Consider the following 13,514-nt stretch of genomic DNA (forward strand, 5'->3'; position numbering starts at 1 on the left):
TGTATGTGTGTGTATGTGTAAAATCATTCTATACATACTTCTATTAGTTCTTCTCTGGGTGCAGACCCATAGGTCCTTTGTGTTTAATTTGGGTATTTATAATAGTCAAAATTACTTATTCTTTCAAAGATGTTATTAAAACAATGTTGTTTTTACCATATGCAATGTTCTCTTGGTTCTGCTCATTTTGTTCTTCATTATTTCATGCAAAAGTCCACATTTTCCTAAGATCATTGAGTTAGTTGAGTTTGAGGTATGAAGGCTGTGGTTCAGTCATTTCATTCATATCTGATTCTTCCTGACCCCATTTGGACTTTTCTTGGCAAAGATACTGGAGTGGTTTGCCATTTCCTTCTCCAACTCATTTTACAGATGAGGAAACTGAGGTAAACAGGGCTAAGTGACTTGCCCAGGGTCATACAGTAAGTGTCTGAGGCTGAACACAGGAAGACAAGTCTTCCTAACTTCAGGCCTGGCGTTCTATCCACTGTGCCCCCAGCCGCCCCCATTGCTGATTTACCTGCCCTTATAGTACTAGCAGCAGACGTCTTTGCATGGACCACCAAGAAATTCCACCTCCCCTGCCAACATGGGCCACTGGAAGAGCCACAAACCCAAACTGGAGGCATACGACACTCCCCCCGTGCAAGGGAAGCAAGTGAGACACCATGTGTTGCAAGGGGAGAGCAGTACAAACATACCATAAGTTTGCTGCCACTGCCCACCTGAAGTTCCCATGCATGGGAATGAGGGGGTGGCAGAAGTGAGTAGTCAGAGAGAATAACTGTCTGCCAGTTATTTATAGAACCAATGCCTCATGGGTAGGTGATCCTGACTTTGAACTTCACAGTAAATTGACTATCTATCTCCTGCCACTCTCCACAACCTTGGGAGGAGGTGGGTGGGCTTCAGTTCCTTCTGTGATGTCAGTATCTTGAGCTGGATTATTGGGTGTATTTATTCATGCCAGGAGCCAATTTGCAATGCCAAGCTGCATTTCCCCTGCCCCCAAGCCCATTTTTGGAGCCTCTTCTCCCCAGCTCGCCTATCTCCCCCATTCCTATGCCTTTTGGTTTGTGCTCAAGGATCTAAACTAATTTCCCTAACAATTTCATCCAAACATAATTAGGAAAGTGATGCCGGGGGAGGAGGGAGTGGAGAAGGAGAGGAGAATTCAGGGAGTGTATTCTAAATCCAAACATAAATTATTTAGGGTAATCTTCAGTAGAGAATTATCGAGGCTCTGCTCTCTTCCATTACTGCAGAAAGTGGAGAGTTAACTAGAAGAAGAATGGCTTTGCATTTAGAGAGACAGCCCCTTCAGCACAGGCCTCTTGCCTCCTGCTTTTGGCACAAATCAGGGGATATTTCTCTGTTATTTCTGACAGAACCAGGGCCATCAGATGCAGCAGAGTGCTCTATACCTCTCCACAGCAGACAAGAACAGGGCCTAATGGGCAGCACAACTAAAGCAGAGGATCTCTGCTAACTGCTCTTGTCAGGGTCTGACATACCAATGAGCGGAGGACTCCCCTCCCCTCCCCCTGAAAAAAAAATTATCTTCACCATCTGCCACAAAGCCTGAAAATCTAGCAGTTTCAGGGCTGGAAATGAGAAGGCCAGGCTTTGCCACTAACTAGCTATGTTACCTTGGGCAAGTTTTATTTTTTTTCTCCCCCTCTCTGGGCTTCATTTCCTCATTTGTGAAATGAAGGGGGTAGGGTTAGTTAGTCCCCAAGGTCTCTTCCAGGTCTTGCAGTCTATGATGGGCTGCCAATGCTTTCAAAAGTCAGGGATAGCAGGAGGAGGGAGTTGTACCTACATTGATATTTTGAAGGAACAACTAGCAAGCATCCAGGGGATGGTAACCAAAATGGTTTAAAGGCCCCCAGGTCATGACACTAGAGGATTTGTTGTAGGTGACCTTGGCCAAGTCACTTAGCCTCTGCTTCAGTTTCCTCAACTATAAAATGAGGATAATACTATTGGCCCCTGATTCTGCACTTACCTCACAGGGCTCCTGTGAGGATCAAATGAGATGATATTTATAAAGCACTTAGCACAGTGCCTGGCACCTATAGCTGCTATGTGAATGCTACCTATTATTAGTGCTATTGTTATGACATTGAAAAGTGACAAATGTTGATTTAGGGTAAGGAAAAAATGTTCTAACAAGTACAGCTTTGCAATAGGGGAGTGAGTTGCATTGGTAGGAAGTGGATTCTTCCTTGTCAGAGGTCTTCAGGCAAAGACTGGACAATTATTTTTCTGACATGTTGTAGAAGGGAATTCTTTTTCAGATATATGCTGAACTAGACGACCACTGAGGTCTTCTCCAAATCTGGGGCTCTCTGATTCTGTGACACCAGGCAGAATGTCCTAAAATATCAACTGCCCAGCCTGTCATTCTACCATTAAAACTTCCTTCTTGGAGCAGCTAGGTGGCGCAGTGGATAGAACACTGGCCCTGGAGTCAGGAGTACCTGAGTTCAAATCCAGCTTGTAACGATTGGAATGACGCCACCTGCTGGAGACTTACTGTAGAAGAGTTCCGCCCATGAAGCGAAGGTCTTTGAGGGCAAGACCAGGAGTCTTTTCTTTGGCGTCAGGAAGTAACGCGGGCTAGTGAGAGGAAGAAGGAAGAGACTGGCGCTCGCTCTTACGCTCTTTCCTCTGGACTCTGGTGGAGAGCAGAGCTACAAATATGCTCTCCCTTTAATAGATAGGAATCTAGGCCTTTCCCTCTCTCTTCACCAAATTCTTATTCTCCTTAATAAACGCTTAAAAGTCTAACTCTTGCTAAAGCTTATAATTTATTGGCGACCACTCATTAAATATTTTAGACAGTTTAGCTAGAATTTTAGCCCTTAACAAGCCTCAGACACAACACTTACTAGATGTATGACCCTGGGCAAGTCACTTAACCCCAATTGCCTCACTTAAAAAAATAATAATAATATCATTGGCCCCTGATTCTGCCTTAATTCTTCACCCCTTCTCCGAAAAACACAAAAGTAAATGAAAACAATGACAATCACCACAGCCACCAAAACAAAACAAAACAAAACAAACAAAAACAAAAACAAAAAAACCGACCACTCTGTGGCTTCTAAGATACATACATATCCTCTTACCTGATTCTTCACCTACTTTCTCTGACTGCTCAGTTGGTTGACTTCCAAGTTTGGGGGTTCAGTGCAGTCAGAAGTTATAAATTACAGCTGCTGTATGTTTATCCTTATGATGGATCACTAGTCTATAGCTTAAGTATTTTCAGCGTCTGTTCATCCAAGAGTAAATCTTCAGAAACACATCTGTAAAGCTACTGTGATAGGCAGTGGAACATTTTACCTTTAAAAAAAAAAAAGCTTCTCTCCATGCCAGAACACAGGAGAGACAAGGCATTCGTCAGCCTTTGGAAAAGTCTGAAAATTTTACTCCCTGTGTTAATACTGTCTACCAAGAGTTTTGACCCTAATGTTGACTAAGCACTTATCTTGTGCTATGAAAAATGATACTTCTTACCCCCAAGGAGTTTCTAATCTATTGGAGGAAGCAGGCATAACATGCCAACAAAGAATGATAATACAATCTAAAATGTGATGGGGACAAAGAGAGATGCCCTACGACTACTTGAAGAGAGGGAGGTCACATTGAGCATGGGCTATCAGGAGGGAGGAGGTAGCAACCTGACTTTCATCTTGAAGGGAAAACTTTCAATAAGGAAGAATAGGATTGTCACATATCCAGCCATGGACAATGACCCAGCAAGATAGGGCAAGATTAACTAGAGGAACAGAAAAACTAAAAAAAAACCCCCATATCTCAATATGCTTTGAAGAATGGAATTTTCAAACATTAAAATATGTACATTTATAAAAAGTAATATTAAAAATTATTCTTCTTCACACCCCTTCCATGTATTTTTCTTTTTACGGGGCAATGAGGGTTAAGTGACTTGCCCAAGATCACACAGCTAATAAGTGTCAAGTGTCTGTGGCCAGATTTGAACTCCGTTCCTCCTGAATCCAGGGCCAATGCTTTATCCGCTGTACCATATAGCTGCCCCCCCCCATGTATTTTTTAAATGCTAAGTAGTTTCCTACCTAGAATCCTGACTTTGTGTTGGAAGTACCAAATGACTAATGATTTCTGAAGGGGTCATCATTTTTCATTTTTTCCATATATGTGGATGCTTCCAATGGTGAGAAAATGAGGAATTATAAAGATAACAGGGAAAGGAACCATGTGGAGGAATGGAAGGTGATGTCCTAAGGGAAAAGGAATAAGGGTGATCAATTATTTGCCTGGGAGTACATTGCAAAATATGTCTTAAATCTCTTTAATAGATAATATATTATTAGAAAAAATACATAACTTGCAATGGGAGACCTTGGGTCAAATATCAAATCAATCATTTTATTAACTATGACTATGAGGCAGTCACTTCTGTGAAATGAAGATGATGGTACTTTCATCACTTCCCTCAGAGGGTGGCTATGCAGACAAAATTAAATAATGTATGAGATATTCTTGCAATCTGGGTTTCTAGACAAGCTTGGGGCATTTTGAATAAAACTTTCCTAGTTGGTAGAGATAATGCTAGCTCTGTACCTGTATGAGGGGCAGAGTTTGTGCAAGAGAACTGGAAAGGAAAGGCATGCTTTCTTTAAGAAAAGACATGATTGGTGCCAGAATCTCTTGGAGATCAATTCTAGATGTGCAAAGGGACAGATTTTGGAAATTGCAGACATATAAGGAAAGTCGGCTCCTCACCTTGCCCCTGATTTCCAGTTAATCTCCCTAGAGACTTCAGGAAATGTCCCCTTGAGTGATATCAGAGCCTTTGTCCTTTGGCAGAGCTAAGATCTCATATCACTTTTATCTAAAGAACTTAAACATTTTTATTTTCTGCTGCATTCTACTCCATATGGCTTCAATTTCTGTTTGCTATTTGCTTGAATAAATGGCTTTATTAACCTTTATGATTTGTGATGGTCTTTTATGTATCTAGTGTTTAGTGGGAATATGTTAAGCCTGTACAGGTAAGTTTGAAATAATTCCCCTTCCTTTAGAGAATAATGATCAGGGAAGGAACTTTTTCTGTTTTGAACCTCTTATACCCCTGGACCAGTAATATTTAGAGGAGCAGATATAATTCTAGTCCAGAATCTCAGAAACTGGAGAACAGAGCAAACAGACCCCTTTTCCTACTTTCTTCAAAGCAGGAATTGCACTTTCCCCTGGAGAGGGGTGGGCAAGATTCCAGAATCATCTATTAATTCTTCCCATAAGTCACATGTGGACAACCAAATGAACATGCATACATACATGCATACATACATACAGGTGCACACACCTTACTTATTATATAAATGTGAATTATTATTTGTATCCTCTATGAAGAATATTGTGTACCCTCTCTGTACAGAGTAAGTACTTGATGATTAATTTATTTATCTTATTTGAGACAAGAAAAGAACAGGAAATATTGGAACTATAAGGTAATTACGATGTAAGACTCAGGTAGAAATTAACATTAACTTTCCTAAATCTTCTTTCCCTAAACCTTCATTAATATGTCACAAAATGATTCAACAGAAAAAGTTGGGGACCTGCTAAAAACTTAATAAATCACAAAGCAGGGATATCAAGATTCTGCATGTAAAGCCCACTTCTCCCATTAAATTACTGTGTAGCCTTGACTGAAGCCATTAAATCTCATTGCCACAACTTCCTTAAGTGAAAATATGGGAAACCAATCACTTATCAACTCTTTCCTAAATCACAGAATTTAGAACTGGCAAGACCCTATGAAATCCTCTAACATAAGCCCCTTGAGTACCTTGTTGATGCTGGCCTAGAAATAGAAAATATGGCCTCTGTCCTTAAGTAACTAATCAATGTCTAGCCAATGAAACAGAGAACAAGACGTGTATTTAAGTGCTAAATCATGCCACATGGCCCTTAGAAGTTTCTACAAGAACTTTTCAGGAAAAGAAACCTTTTCTTCTAACCTTCTAGAAACTCCTAGAAGGGGAACTACATAGATTCCTAGAAGCTCAAGCTGAGAAGGACCTTAAAAATCATTTAGTTCAGCTCCTTCATTTTAAAATTGAGAAAAGTGAAGCCCAGAATGGTGCAGTCATTTGCCGGTGATGACAAAGGGCCTATTTCCCACTGGTCTCCTGAGGCATGTCAGTCAGTCAGTCAGTCAAAGAGCATTTATTAAGCATGTAGTCCCTTCTGGGTATGTGAATGGATTGTATAACCTCTGCCAGGTATTGCTCCTTGTTGGCCTCATGTGGTTTATATGCTTTTCTGGTTCTGTGACTCTTTATATTCCATGATTATGGAGTTTCTATATTCTTCCAGTCTCAGATAGGGTGTTTAACTGAAGTGTTAACCCTTTGGCATGAGAGAAAGAGTGGGTTTTCCCATATATCTTTTTAAAAAAATATTAGTTTGGGGGCAGCTAGGTGGCACAGTGGATAGAGCACCGGCCCTGGAGTCAGGAGTACCTGAGTTAAAATCCGGCCTCAGACACTTAACACTTACTAGCTGTGTGACCCTGGGCAAGTCACTTAACCCCAATTGTCTCACTAAAAAAAAATTAGTTTTTATAAGTGTTTTATAATCTGTGTCTTCCCCTTTCCCCTATCAAATAAGTTAAAAAAATAATGAAAATGAAAACCCTCCTTATAAAAACCCATAGTCAAGTAAAACAAATTCCAATATGCAAAAATGTGTATCTCCTGCATTTTAAATCCATTGACTCTGGCAGGAGGAGAGCAACATGTCTCATCTTTGGTCTTCTGGACTCATGGTTTATGGTAACATTGATCAATGCAGTCTTTCAAAATTGTTTTTCTTTATAATGTTATTGTCATTGTATAAAATGTTCTGGTTCTCATCCCTTTCTCTGTATCAGTTTATACAGGTCTTCCCAGTTTTCTATGAAACTATTCACTTTGTCATTTCTCATGACAACTTATGTTTTTAGCTTATGTCCTAGAGATTTAAGCTTCAAATGTTTTAGTGAGGCAGAGTCAACATAATCCAGTACCAGAATAAGGAAACACTATTAATTGTTTTTCTACCCTTAAGAAGAATGTGTGCATTCTCAGAAACTTGGATGTGATAGGCTTTTTTTTTTCTCTGAAAAGAGAATCTTCACCTCTGAGGACTAAGCTTTTTGAACCCAAAACAACCAGTCAATTAAATGTTCAGTCAGTCTTTAAAGGGGCAAATCTCTCTGTCCCAAGACTTTATCTAACTTTGGGTCAGAAAGGCTATGTAACTTTTGTTTAATTTCTGATTGCCAAATTGCATCCTTTCAGAATCATTCCAGGGGGCTGTTCCTTTAACAAACCACTGAGGGTTGTTGGGATCTGAGCCCTTTCCTCTACCATTTTTTAAATCCCTAGATTCTTTTTTTTATCTCCTATGGGCAAGGGAAAAGCAAAGAAAAAAAAAACTCCAAGAGAAGCTCTTTAGAGGTCTTGCCTTCAGCCTCAGTTCTTTGTTCCAAATTACTGCCTTGACCACATATTTGTAGCCAACTACAAGCTTTAAGCTGTCTTATGTACAGTCTCTATATATTTCCTGAATGTCACCTGGAATATTATTAAAAGGAAAACTTAAGGATTAGAGCTTGCCTTATGTGTGTAGGCACTGGATATATAAAGAGGAGAGAATCTGGCATTCTGGGTTTTTTGTGTGCCAGGAGAAGTAAGGGAAATACAATGGTAAAACCTATATCATAAAGTTGTTGCTAGAGAAATCTAAATGAGATTAAAAAGTGTATTACCAAGGGGCAGCTAGGTGGCACAGTGGATAGAGCACCGGCCCTGGAGTCAGGAGGACCTGAGCTCAAATCCGGCCTCAGACACAACAATTACTAGCTGTGTGACCCTAGGCAAGTCACTTAACCCCAGTTGCCTCACCCAAAAAAAAAGTGTATTACCCAGAAATTCCTAAGTGAAGGGTTAACTATCTGTCCTCCCAGGGGTAGTAATAATGTCTGAAGGTTTACAGTCAAAGATCAAGTTCATTCACCTTCCCTTATAAAACAAACTAGCAGAGCTCTCCTATTCTCACTGCTGGTACTCTCATCCTCTGTCTCCTTCAGGGACTACCATTTTGTAACTATTATTAACTTCTCCCTATGCTTCCCCTGCTACATCCAATCAGCAATGAATTGCTGCTAATGTCCATTCTAGCTCAGTCACTTATTTAAGAAATAGTGGCATTTTTAAGTGCCTACTATGTGCCAGGCACTATGCTTACTGCTGTGGATACAAAGATGGGCAAAAGACCAAACTGCATCTACTTTCATGAAGTTCAGTCCAATGGAGAGACAACATGCAAATCAATTCTATAAGAACTAGATATATACAAAATAAATTGTGAAAGCACTAATATTGAGGGGGACTGGAAAAGGCTTCGTGGAGAAGGTGGGATTTTAACTGAGACTTGAAGAAAGACAGGAAAGCCACAAGACAGGAAGAGGGTTCCAGACATGACAGACATAGCTGGGGAAAAGGTAGATTAAGGAGATGGTGTGGCATGTCTGAAGAACAGTAAAGGGGCCAGTGTCAACTGGGGAGTATATGGGGAGAAGAGTGGGAAGGTAGGAAAAGGCCAGGTTATGAAAAGCGAAATAGTGGATTTATATTTGATCCTGGGAGTAGTAGGGAGCCACCACAGTTTGTTGATTTAGGGGCAAGATATGGTCAGGCCCATGTTTAAGGAAGATCAATTTGACAGCAGAGTCAAGGATGAGGATTGTTGTAGGGAAAGACTTGGGGTAGGGAAACCTACCAGTAAGCTGCAGGTATGAAGGAATGAGGGCCTGCTCCAGAGTGATGGCAGCATCAGAGGAGAGAAGGGGGAGAATTCTAGAGATGTAACAAATTATGGAAATGTCAGGACATGACAACAAGTTGCACATGGGGCAGGGGTGAGGAAACATAATCAGAGTAACAAAACAGGAAGGGAAAAAAGGAGGAGATGAAGATGAAAGAGCAGTGGGGTATAGGCATTTGATATTTCAATTCAACAAATATTCCCAAAGACAAAAAATCAATAAATATGCATTTATTAAGCTCCTACTAGATAAGCACTGAGGATACAAAGAATCCTTAGCCTGAAGGAACTTACACTGGGAGTTGGGAGTAGGAGATAGGGGAGGAGAAGGGGAAGGAAGGAAGGAAGGAAGGAAGGAAGAAAAAGAAAGACAATTAGGTTTAAAAAATGAAGAAATCCATGCCCTTAGGTTCCTTACTTTCTTCTAAGAAGAATACAACACATAAGCATTGTGCTAAATTTTGGGAATACAAATACAAGAAGAAAAATAATCCCTGAAGGCAACACATAAAAAAGAACTGAAAAGGGTTGGGGAGGTGGGAAGCAGTAAAGGTACCTGGCACAGAAGCATGATATACAGAACATGGTATAAGAGCATTTTCTCTTTTTTAAAGTAATAAACACTTTTATTTATAGTTTGGGGTTCCAATTTTTATCCCTCCTTCCTCCCTTCCCTCCCCCCTCCCTTAGGCAACAAACAATATGTTATACATGTATGATTATGTCAAACATTACCATTTTAGTTATTTTGTAAAAGAAAACTAGAATAAAAGAAAAAATGAAAGAAAGTGAAAAATAGCATGCTTCAGTCTGTGTTCCATTAATACCAGTTCTTTCTTTGGAGATGGATAATATGCTTCATCATTAGTCCTTTGGGATTGTCTTGGATCGTTGTATTGTTGAGAATAGTTAAATCATTCACAGTTCTTTATCAAACAGTATTGCTGTCTCTGCACAATGTGTTCTTGGTTCTGCTCACTTCACTATACATCACTACATACAAGTCTTTCCAAGTTTTTCTGAAATCATCCTGCTTGTCATTTCTTATAGCACAATAATATTCCATCACCATCATATACCACAGTTCGTTTAGCCATTCCCCAATTGACGGGCATTCCTTTGATTTCCAATTCTTGGCCATCACAAAAAGAGCTGCTATAAATATTTTTGTACAAATAGATCTTTTTCTCTTTTGGGGGATGTCTTTGGGATATAAATCTAGCACTAGTATTGCTGGATCAAAGGGTATGCATGATTCTATAGCACTTTGGGCATAGTTCCAAATTGCTCTCCAGAATGGTTGGATGTATAAGTGCAATTTCAAGAGAGAGCAAGAAGTAACTCCTCGGTAAGGGAACAAACATTTATTAAGCACCTACTATGTGCCAGACACTGTGCTAAGCTTTTTACAAATATTATCTCTTCTGATCCTCATAACTTAACAACCTGTAACAATTCCATAGGTCATAATGACCTTGGGAGATAGATACTATTATTATCCCCATTTTTCAGTTGGGGAAACAGAAGCAAACAAGGTGAAGTAACTTGCCCAAGGTCACACAGCTTTTAAGTATCTGACTTGGAATTGGAACTTGAGTCTTCCTGACTCCAGGCCCAGCACTTTATCCTCTGCATTACCCAGCTTGCCTATGGGCAATAGGATAATAGAATCAGATGCCTATAGCAGAGGTTTTAAAAAGCCAGTTATTGTATCATGGACCCCTTTGGCAGGCAGATAAGTGGCTCAGTAGATAGAGCACTGGGCCTGGAGTCAGGAAGACCTGAATTCAAATCTGACCTCCAAAACTTAGCTTGTGTGACCCTGGGCAAGTCACTTTACCGTTGGCCTCAGTTTCCTCATCTGTCAAATGAGTTGGAGAAAGAAATGGCAAACTACACCAGCATCTTTGCCAAGAGAACCCCAATTGGGGTCACAACTGAAATGAAGGAGGTAGCAGCCTCACTGTGTCCCAGGGATTCTGAGGGATGGAATTAAAGAGGGATGTCAGGTGCCATTTAGGTGTTTAGGAAGCAGTACAAGCAAGGCCCTCCTTTGCTGCCACCAGTCCTAAGATGTAGCACTAGCATCAGCCCCATCGGACTCACGCATTCCTACTGGAATGTTCCAGCCCCATAAATGACAGATGTCTTCTGAATAAATGCGTCAGCACCCAAAGCATCCGTCCTGATTTTAGATTTTGGCCTTCAATCAGGCCTTTTCTAGGAAACGCGCAGCTACTGCCTCAGTCACACCCACGTCACTGCTCAGCAGCTTTGTGCCTCTAGTTGGAAAAGAAGCTCATTTTCCAACTCGTGCTACTAGGGAAACTTCCCCTCACCTCCTCTCCCTGCCACCTCAGCCCCCATGCCCACCCCTCCTCCCCCCCCCACCCCCACCAAGGGGAAAACAACCAAAACAACTCTTTGTTCTTAAAAACGGGGACAATCTAACCAAATAAATTGGATGTAATACATGAGTTTCAAAATTCTGTGGGGCTATTCAGAAAAGATTAAATGGATTGTAACAATCCATTGAAAAGAAGGACAGCCATTTACACAACTCAAGATACATTAAGGACCTTGGCCAAGATCAATATTTCACTGCTCTCAATACCCTCTCTGGAATTGTTACAGGCTGTTAAGTTTGCGTTTGTGGACTTTACTTCTGGTATCCAAGGGGAAAGTTTCCTTCTCAGAGAAAGGGCAAGTGGATTTTGCATCAGAGTAAAACTAATTTTTTTTTCTCTCCCCAAAGTAATTATATGTAAAGGGAAAGGCACAAAACCAGAAATCTGGAAACTAGATTCATAGTCCAGATTCTCCCAGTAACTGACTGGGTGGTCTTCACATCCTTGGACTTTAGTTTCTTTATATCTAAAGTGAGGAACCCAAAGAATAAAGCATTCCATCATCTTTCTGAAGTGAAATAGAGGTCTACAGGCATGGAATGCTACATACACTTATAGGCACAGTCTATGTTACAAGGCAGGGTTCAGTGCTGAGGAGAGGGGTGTAGTGGACTATATCTAGAAATTACCACGAAATCAAAACAAAAGGCAGCAGTATAATCCATTTAAAATAAAGAAAAAAATTAAAAAGAAATAAATTGAAAGTCGAGACAATAGAATCTCTAAACTACCTCCTATAACTATAAAATCACTGGCATTTATATAGAGCAGCTAGGTGGTGCAGTGGACAGAGCACTGGCCCTGAAGTTGGAAGGACCTGAGTTCAAATTTGACCTCAGACACTCCTTAGCTGTGTGATCGTGGGCAAGTCACTTAACTCCAATTGCCTCAAACATCTGGGGCCATTGCCAGTCGTCCTGATATATACCTTGCCACTAGACCCAGATGGCTCCAGAGGAGTGAGGTTAGTGACTTTATACAGCCCTCCCTCACTTAAATCCAATTCATTTTAAGTCATGACATCACCCTGATGTCATAATCCTCTTCAAGAATGAAGGGCAAATAGGGGCAGCTAGGTGGCGCAATGGATAAAGTACCAGCCCTGGATTCAGGAGTACCTGAGTTCAAATCCGACCTCACATACTTGACACTTACTAGCTGTGTGACCCTGAGCAAGTCACTTAACCCTCATTGCCCAGCAAAAACAAAAACAAAAAAATTATCTGGGGAAAAAATGAGCTGAAGAAGGAAATGTCAAACCACTCCAGTATCTTTGCCAAGAAAACCCCAAATGGGATTATGAAGAGTGGGACACAACTCAACAACAACACTTTATACTGGTGCAATAAAAGTTTAGAAGAGGCACAATCTCTGACCTCAGGTAGCTTTTCTAGCACTAAAGTCATATGATCTGAACTTTCTATGTTTCCATGTTTTACCAATGGGGTTACTAGAATAAAAGCACACATACACCAGCACCCATTTCCACACAGAATGTCTCCTGATTTGAACACAGCTTCATTCTGTATGTGTTTACTTCCATAAATAGAGATCCAAAGCCCACTTGCATAAGACTCTCCTCATCAGTGGAGACTGATTACTCAATACACCCCATGCCAATAAGGGGCAGAAATGGTGTTTGCCAGAAGAGAGATTCTAGTCTTTTGACTTCCAGCTTAAAGAGAGAAGACACGTTTCCCTATTCTCTTTAGAGGGAGTAAACTAAAGGGAGAGAGACTTTGGGAAGAAGCTGGCATGCGGAGGAGCCAGCACCTCAATAATATCTTTATTCCCAGATTGCAACCTTAAGTAATTTCCCCTTGGGTAAGATCCGGGGATTCTCCTCTATCTTTTCCCCAACTTTTTACACCCCTGAGGTAGAGATTGAACATTGAGTGATCAATTTCCAGCAATGAAAAGAGAACCATGCAAAAAAACAAATAAAACAACCAACTTTGTACCCCTGGTTCCGCTTCAGAAGCACAGAGTAGTTTTACCAACGAATATCAGACTGGGTTGACTGAAAGCATTATTTGTTTAGGGCTATTAAGACACTCCCAAATTACCCCCAATGAGAAAATACTGCCAGATGGGATTGTTTGCCCAAAATATTTAGGCTGTTACGATGACAGAAAACATTACGCAATTTTTCCTTTGCAAAAAAAAAAAAAAATGACATTCCACCCTCCATTATAGATGCAGACCACAGAAGGCTAAAACCAGGGAAATGTAGTTGAC

The sequence above is a fragment of the Dromiciops gliroides genome, chromosome 3, assembly GCF_019393635.1.
Source record: "Dromiciops gliroides isolate mDroGli1 chromosome 3, mDroGli1.pri, whole genome shotgun sequence".
Lineage (NCBI taxonomy): Eukaryota > Metazoa > Chordata > Mammalia > Microbiotheria > Microbiotheriidae > Dromiciops > Dromiciops gliroides.